The sequence below is a fragment of the Aplysia californica genome, unplaced genomic scaffold, assembly GCF_000002075.1.
Source record: "Aplysia californica isolate F4 #8 unplaced genomic scaffold, AplCal3.0 scaffold00544, whole genome shotgun sequence".
NCBI lineage: Eukaryota > Metazoa > Mollusca > Gastropoda > Aplysiida > Aplysiidae > Aplysia > Aplysia californica.
Window position 1 is genome coordinate 253,675 of NW_004797814.1, and position 8,961 is coordinate 262,635.

Consider the following 8,961-nt stretch of genomic DNA (forward strand, 5'->3'; position numbering starts at 1 on the left):
AGATATTCAAAGTTACTTAGGTCTCTACGATTGTTCTTGATAACCTTCTGATCAACTTGCTTTTTTATGATGTGCTGCCTTCCCAAATTGTTACCATAGCACAAGAGACACCAAAACTTATCAAAGTTTGTTTTTGATGTGTCGGTAGGCTCACAAAAGCATTACATACCCCCCCCCCCCCTCCTTGTGATACTGGAAATTAAGATAATGACAACACTGAATTCTTAATAATCAACCACTTTGTAGGTGACCCTGTAATCTCGCAATCTGAAACTTGGTAACCTTCAATGTTGAGCAATAACTGTCTCAATTCCATGAAAAGGGAGAGAGAAAGGGAGAGAGAGAGAGAGAGAGAGAGAGAGAGAGAGAGAGAGAGAGAGAGAGAGAGAGAGAGAGAGAGAGAGAGAGAGAGAGAGAGCAGGAGGAGGAGGAGGAGGAGGAGGAGGAGGAGGAGGAGGAGGATTTATCTTTTTCCGCCCAACCGATACTCAACAAAGTAGTAGTAGTAGTAGTAGTAGTAGTAGTAGTAGTAGTAGTAGTAGTAGTAGTAGTAGTAGTAGTAGTAGTAGTAGTAGTAGTAGTAGTAGTAGTAGTAGTAGTAGTAGTAGTAGTAGTAGTTGATCTAGTAGTAGTAGCAAAAGTAGCGCAACACCAACGCTACCAACACCATCAAAACCCACACCAATAAAATAACAGCAGGAGCAATAAATAATGAAACTGAGGGATAGCAAAGTTTTTTTCGCTTTAAAATTAACCAGGCCAACAAAGGAAACCGATCTCGTCAGCAGGGTTTTTTCAAAGCTGACCTCCTCTTGAATATATTCCTTCCCGTTTGCCCTCACAGTTTAGACAAAACCAACCTCAAATATAAATGTTGAGCCTACACAGCCTGAAAGCCTTTTTTCTTGTTTTGGTAAAAGCTTCACGGCTCTTGCAACTGCATAAGGCCATATCATATATTATAATGAGCGCGATCGACACTATTTGGTTCAGATTTAGTAGAAAATAATGTTGAATTTTGTCCGACTGGCTGCGAAGCCTTCCCTTGTAGATTATAGGGCCACAAAGGGATTTTTAACTTTCGCAACTTGCACATTATGGGACATCCTTGATTTTTTCGCCCGAATCTGAGAAGGCTAGGTGTTCGATCTTACCTACCGTAAGATCAAGGGTGTGGCTGAAAGACAGTAGTAAGAAGGAGTCAGGAGCAGCAGAAGGAAGAGTCAGTAGCCCAGTGAAGGGGGATGGGGGAGGGGGGCAGAAAGTGGAGATGAAAGCAGATGAAAGAATATGACTAGAGAGCTGGAGAGGAGGTGGAAGGAGAAAACTTTAGAGAAGAACATTTTACGTCGCTGTCAGGTTTCGAGCACGGGACCTATTGGATGAAAAGCGAACCTCTTGACCACGAGAGCCCTCATGAAAGCCATTGAACAAAGACGTAAGACATAATTTTTTATATATTCATGGTGTGGTGCGCACGTCAAAAGCCTGTATTTATGCTGAACTTGCAATTTAATAACGCTGCTCACTACGCCGAAGCGACAAAGTCTGCTCAGTCCCAAAAGTTCTCTCTTATTCAGTATGTCAGTTAGTCACTTGTCCCCTCATACATTCATTCACTCGCCCAATCACTCACTTGTTCGCTCATTGGATCGCACATTTGCATACAGACTGAATGTCCGGATTACTAAAACTATTACAAGTACTGATTTTGACTATATTTTTTGTCCTAATTCTGGACAACTTAGTTCTTAAATTTCGGTGTTTTTACATCCCTATTGACATAATTTAGATAAATTGAGAGGTAGATCTAGGCCTCGGCCCTTTCTGTCAGTGCCAAACCAGGCTGAGAGGGATGCATCGTCATAGCAAGATACTCGACATAAATTCTCCTCTCACAGGAATTGTACTCAGGTCTTTTGCGTGCGACAGCAATTAACCTAAATGCTACACCACAGACGACAATCTCTCAAATAGTTTCACGGGAGACTTCCTCAAGCACTAGATTATACCCCTTACTGCCCTTCTTCTCCATCGAATCAACACACTTTCAAATAATAAATCATTAGGCCGAATTTAAAATTCAAATACTTTCAAAAAAGGTCGTAAATAACGACTAAGATTACATATATTTCCATAATTGAGATTCCTTGAGCGCATATATCTCGGCCCGCCATCCACTCTATCACCCACTCCACATGGTGATCTGCAGTCACTTATGTTTTCAATTTTCATCGCGCTTTGATCACGTCTATGTCACATGTTTCATGACAAAGGTCAAGCTAATAATGCGACAGTTGCAGTGACGTGATTGGTGTGGGAGACCCAAAGTGAAGCAGATGCGAACATTCAAAGTCATTCTGAGTAAACAAAATTCGTAATGTGTTCTGTTGTTTCCGCAAATGTGTTGATCTTTGCTCTTCTTTTTATTTTTAAATGGAAAGCACAAAAGCCTCACCAATGCCTTTTCAATGAAAGAGTTGTTCCTTAAAGTTTGAGGCTGGACTGTGTTGTTGGAATCCCCATTTTGGCCTTCATGGGCGTGGGTTGTTTGGAGAGTTCCCAAGGCTCTCCACATGATATTTTATCAACTAGATTCTTGGAGGGTGTTCGTTAGATTTGGAGCCGCTCCCTCACTCCTCTGAAACCGCTTTCAGTGTTGGCAGAGATAACCCCCATCATACTCGACCACGAACACTCAAGCAGTAATGAAATAATAAATGAAGAGTGTTATATTTGCGCTTCTCTAAGTGCAAGCTGATTATCTGTTATGTTCAAGCCGCGCTTTGTTTTTACATTTGAATAATGTTGACGCATCTGTCTCAGTTCAGTTGCCTTGTCGTATCAGCAATAAATCGGATTGTTAACATACGCTTTGCTTCACTACTGGGAGAATTTTACTTCTTTTTATCATGGTGGTTACGTGACACAATGGTACACAGAATACGATTCGAACTTCAAGGCACAAGCAAGTTATAACATATTGTTATCGCCTTTTCGGGGAGCCTTTTTCGTAAAATGATTTTAACAGGTAAAGTTACAAAGCTGGCTAGGTTGCAAGAAAATCGTGGCCCGTACACATTCTGTGAATATTTTTTATTTATGGCGTGCTCATCTATTATCTATTTGTGGTGGCTGAATTTTGCTATTCAAAAGGCTTTTTAATAGCTTCAACTATCGATATGCGGTTTTCGCCAAAATATTCTTGAAAATATTCTCCAGATCATGGCACCCTTTGTTTTTTCAGTTTTGAGACAGTTTTGCTGCAAAAAGCTAAATTTCTTTATTTCGCCGATCGCTTTTGTAGGCCGACACTTCTGTCTCTGTAATTTTAGAAAATCCACTAGGTTTGTTTATTTCAAGTCGTACTTCCGTTTGATACCATCGCGCATTGTCGTGCAATACTGAGCACTATTTTAAGTGTGCGACCCATATAGATCTAGCCTCATGTTTTTTTTTTTTACTTGGTGCTAAATTCGACTGTGATCCTTTCGTTTGATGCCCATCATCGCTTTTTCTGGACTCCTTTGTCAAATTCTTTTTCTTGCTACTGGGAACAACGTCAACAGATCTTAGATAAGAATCTAGATCTAGACCTAGATAGCGCCTGACCATTCTGAAAAGAAAACGAAGTTCTGCAGTTGGAACCCCTCGAGCTCGCAAAGGTCGAGGTGGTCTAGATCAACAACAAAATGATGGGGACTCTTTAGATCTAAATCTCCCAAAAGCATTCCTCTACATTGTCAATTCCTTTCGGTACGAGTGCTACATTGGGGAACTGACGACACAGTGTACACACCAATGAGTCTACATACCAAGAGGGGCCACTTCTCTCTTTGAGCCAATTAAAAAAGTGTCCTCAAAATTCGGTGGCGCCCTCTTCGCAAAAGCGCACCTTTTGCGAACAGAGTTATCCTACTTGAGTTTTAAAAAATCAAAGTGAAACTAGCAAGTTTTTGAATGAATTTCGGAAGAACGCTTTTTTAAAATGGTTACGCTGACAAAAAACCTCTTCCGGAGGAAAGGGTGATTGTTTTCTTCGTTTAATTTGACTTTAGAATGAAAGGCGAGAGGTCATTAAAATATAAATAACCTAAAACTCCGCACTGAACGAACCCGAACTGCTGATGAACAGCAGTCGATCTGCGCACGCAAGGAGGTGCTATTCCTATTCTTCTTCTGGAAAAACGAAAGAGAGCTTCAAAACAGACTGCAGCGGCATCTGAAGCAAAGAGCATACTTCCTGCGGACACTTTTTTGGCTGAGTGGCCCATCTTGTTATTTACTATCTTTGGTACACACTGCCTGGCCATAAGATTTTCATATGAAACACAATGTATGTGCTGTAGCAATGGAAAAGTTGATCTGCATCCAAAACCACCTCCTGAACTGCAAATCCTTCTGTCTGGTGTGTCGACACTGTCCTCTCACTTTCTGGAGAAAATCAGGCTGTACAACAATTGCTTTCAGCTCACATCCATGGGCTATACCGATGCAACCCTCAATGGATGGAATCCACAGTTTCACGTGCAGGGTCAAGTATATCATCGTATCGGCTCTCTCCTTCCTGCCACCCAAAATGAGTATTAATTTCTGTAAGTTTATTTCATGGAAAGTGATGCAGCCTCAGAGCGCAGAAACAGTCTTTTCCAAGTACTTGAGCCTGGGATCATTTCTGATCTTCAAGCCATGTTGCATTGCCATAATTCGTATGTCATAATCTGAAATGTGCTTATGAATTTGCACGCTCACATTTCGAATAGTCTGTGGAAGTGTCATGCAAAGTTTCGTGGGCCGAGGTTAATTTGTCAATGAGCTAGAATTTTTTTAACGCTGTCAGAGGAAATCGAACAAGCTATAGACACTGCCTCTGTGATTTTGAAGACGTCTGTATGTTCCTTTTTCAGTGTAGCGGCCCTATCGTGGATTGTTATTTTCTTAGTCTTTTTTGTGATGGCGTAAGGCGAAATCCGTTTTTTGTGATTGTGAAGGGCTAGACAGTAATATACTAAAGCAATGTAGATCTAGAAGCCAGGTATGACTGTGAAATGCTAGACAGCAAGGTACATGTACATGTAAAATGCCTCTGCGGCGTAGACCAGTAGGAGCAGTGACGCCAAGGCGTCGACCCCGAGCAAAGCCGGTGCTCAGCTAGTGAAATATAAGCATAATGAGTTTTGAGTAAATTCGCTTTTATTGTAAGCCTTCCTACCCGAGTAGGTCTCCTCTCTGCCATTTCGCTGTGACATCATTTTCTACTTTGGCGCTTTGAAAAATCAACATGAAGTCATAAAAAGGAAATGCTCAGTTTTAAGTTATTTTCATTGTCTCTATCGATATAGCTTGAGGAGCACTCGGAGAAAGTATGAAAAATAAAGAAACGGCAGCTTGTTAAAAAAAAGAAAGTTGTAGGTTTGCCCTTTTTAGAAAACGGACGTCAATAGGACGCGCAGATTCTCAAAATTCTGTCCTGTCAGTGGGTCCTTCAGATAACCGTAAATAGGAAATTCAGCGGATTGCTGGGTGCCCAAACGTGAGCCGGGCAGTAAACTGATGATTTTCTCACCAAGGTGACCTTCAGTCCATCGCAGAACCTTTACCGCTGTATGAGTCGTGGCGTCATGCTGCTGGAACCACTGATATTGAAGAAGCCCAAACAGCATAGTAGATATAATTATATAAAAATGAATTTCATCACTGAACCAAATTTTTATAAGGGATTCAACTTCCTCGTGCTTATTAACAGATTGCTGGCATATTCTCAGTCTCGCCTTTAGGTGCTATTGCGCTGGTGTGTAGTACATGCATTTCAACTCCAGTGCTGTCTATCTGACCTTTTGTTCTCAAAACAGAATCTTCCACATACGCCATATTTCAGTCTGCGTGGCATTGACAGGGTGGCCCGAATGAGTTTGCCTCAGTCAATAGACTAGTACATGTACGTCCGCTCTCAAGGGAAACACAGCTGGACAATTTCTCCCTAAAGGGCTATTGACTTCTCAGATGGAATTTTACCATTTCTGGACCGTCGACAAAGCCTGGAGTAAACATAGAACAGGGGCTTTAGCTACTTTTAGATATCCGGTTTTAAGTTTGGATTTAACAACAAAAACCTTAACTTCTTTTTCACTCTATTTCATAGAGCCCGTCGAATGTAAGGTCAACATAAGACCATACTATTATTGCGTATGCACTTATTAGTTCGTCAAAGTTCCGTTCTCTTTTGTTGCAGCACATTCTAATCTTGACAACCGTTGGTCTTTCTTTCTTTCTTCTTTTCTTTCTTTTTTTCTTTCTTTCTTTCTTTCTTTCTTTCTTTCTTTCTTTCTTTCTTTCTTTCTTTCTTCCTTTCTTTCTTTCTTTCTTTCTTCTTTCTTTCTTTCTTTTTTCTTTCTTTCTTTCTTTCTTTCTTTTTATCTTCTAAGTGTTGTTCGTCCAGTGCATGATGTAGCCCTCCAACAATGACCCCCCCACCCCAGCCTATTTTATTAGTTGTTTTCCGTGTCACTGTTTCATCCATCCTCTCTTTGATGTCGTTATGCTACCTTCTTTCTGGTCGACCTCTAGATCTTTTTCCTATCCTTGGTCTCCTCTCTGTACCTTTCTTTTGTCCATCTTTTGTCATTCTGCCGATTTGACCAGGCCATTTCCACTTTTGTTGTAGTATAAATTTTTGGATATCTGTCCCATGTCCAGTATCTATTTTTTTTGCTTTAAAAAAGAGAGTGTTAGTAATGTAATATCTGTTTTCTTAGGAAAAATGTATTTGCTTCTCTTCTCTTTCGTTCTGATTCCAATTCCGTGTGGTCACATTCCTGAAATGTTTTCCTTCCTCTAGTCCAACTTTTGCGCCCATAATAATTATCGTGTAGCCTGGTGAGTTTAGCCGGATTTTTTTTTCCAAACTATAATTGCATTTTTATATCTCTTCGTCGTCCTAGTCTGTAATCGTTGGGACATAATAATGATATTATGGAGATTTTTGTGATAATTTTTTGAAACAGCTAGTATGGCCGGAGACAAAAAGTCATCTCCGGTATGGCATCTTTTTTATTGACTTCAGACAAAGCTGTTTTTTTTTTACGGGAACAAAAAAGGGGGAACATTGCCCTTTAGCTGCCTTGCTTGAGAGTAGAAGCTTTTAAGTTATAAAAACAGTTGGTTGAAGGGTGCGTCTAACTGTTCGCACATGTACTTCTTTATTTTCTTCAGTAGTTTCTGTCAGTCAATATGGTTTGTTCCCTGTATTAAATATCAGCCATCTTGTTGATATGAACTCTTTTTTTTGTTTGTTTCTCAAACTTACAGTTTAAGAATAAAATTAAATATTACACATCTAACAACCACCTCCACCTCTCTGTTTTAGACTTCTCTCTCAAAATCAAGACAGTAACAACCCTCCTGGCCGGAAATTGAACCCTGGCCTCCCACACGACTGGCGGGGATAAAGGACACGTTCAGCAGTCGTGAAGTGAAGGGTGGAAACCGTGATTTAATTTGGTTGTGCTCATTAGGGTGTCAACCTTTAAACCTCTTGCACGTGAATACGAAGAAACAGGCTAAAACAGCACCTGGACATGGATGGCTGATCCCTCTATAAATAAATCATTGATGGTCAAGGATGATAATATGAAGAAACAACATGGTCAACAACCGATCTTTGAGAAAAAGATCCAAAGAGCCACTTTGGTTTGTGGATTTAGGTACTGATGAAATAAACACACACACACACAGAGAGAGAGAGAGAGAGAGAGAGAGAGAGAGAGAGAGAGAGAGAGAGAGAGAGAGAGAGAGAGAGAGAGAGAGAGAGAAATAGAGAGGGGGGGGAAGAAAGTGTACGTAACAGATAGAAGGCACTCGTTTTTTTATCTTAGGTTAAATTAATTGAAGTCAACGCGGATTGGATTTGTGTTCTGAGCCACGACTTTTTTTAATTGCTGCCCCCTCAAAACCATCATTTACACTTGAAAAGACATTCCTATCTAAAGCGACATAGAAATAAAATCTCTTTCAGCAGCTTTTCGGTCTGGTAAGTACATGCCTTTGTAACACCCTGTCGGAAATGTGAGACTGGGTTTTTTTCCAGCCAACAGGTTAACTGCCGATCACGCTCCTCGCTGTCGTTATCTGCATGCAAGTAGAAGTGCTGTACATTAATGTGGGGGAAAAAAGGAAAAGCGGTCAAACAATTTTCATGAAGTTTTTTCTTCCCTTACTACGATTAATTAGATTTTCGTTTGTGATAGCAGCTTACATTAATATTATATAGTTATGAGAGCTAAACTGATTTTGTGTTTGAACTCCACGTCTCATCCAACAAACGTAAGAAAGGAGCAATTGGAAGGCGCTTCAGGCAGGTTCTCGGGGGGGGGGGGGTGTCTATCAATCTCGCTATTTAAAAAAAAAGCGCTTCGGTTGTTGTACGTAGATCTAGATCTACTTCTTTTTCCCCACTCAAACAAACACAAACAGTGGAACGTTTTCGGAAGCGGAGTAATTCGTCCAGCGCCCAGACGTGGGTCCTCCGTGATATACAAACGTACAGCTGTGAACGGAATAATATAATTATTTAAAGAAGAAGAAAAATTGTGGAATTGTCTTTTAGCCCATATTTTTTCTTTCGTTGGGGCGCAGTAATCGTTTGGAGATTCACAACAAGTGTTCTTGTTTGAACGACTTCAGCAGTGGTAGGTCTTCTTTCTGTTCCTTCACCGCAGGGTCTCTTTTGTTTCATCTCTCTTATTCCTTTGGGGATAGTCGTTTTCGTATTAGCGTGCTCTTTATCAATTAAATGAATATCGAATTTCATCAGTTAAAAAATCCCAACTCCCGTTGCCTTTTGTCTGATTTTCGGAGCAAACGGATCGTAATGACTTGTTGCAGAAGAGCATTACTCCAAAAATATATATATGTGTGTGTGTGTGTGTGTGTGTGTGTGTGTGTGTGTGTGTGTGTGTGTGT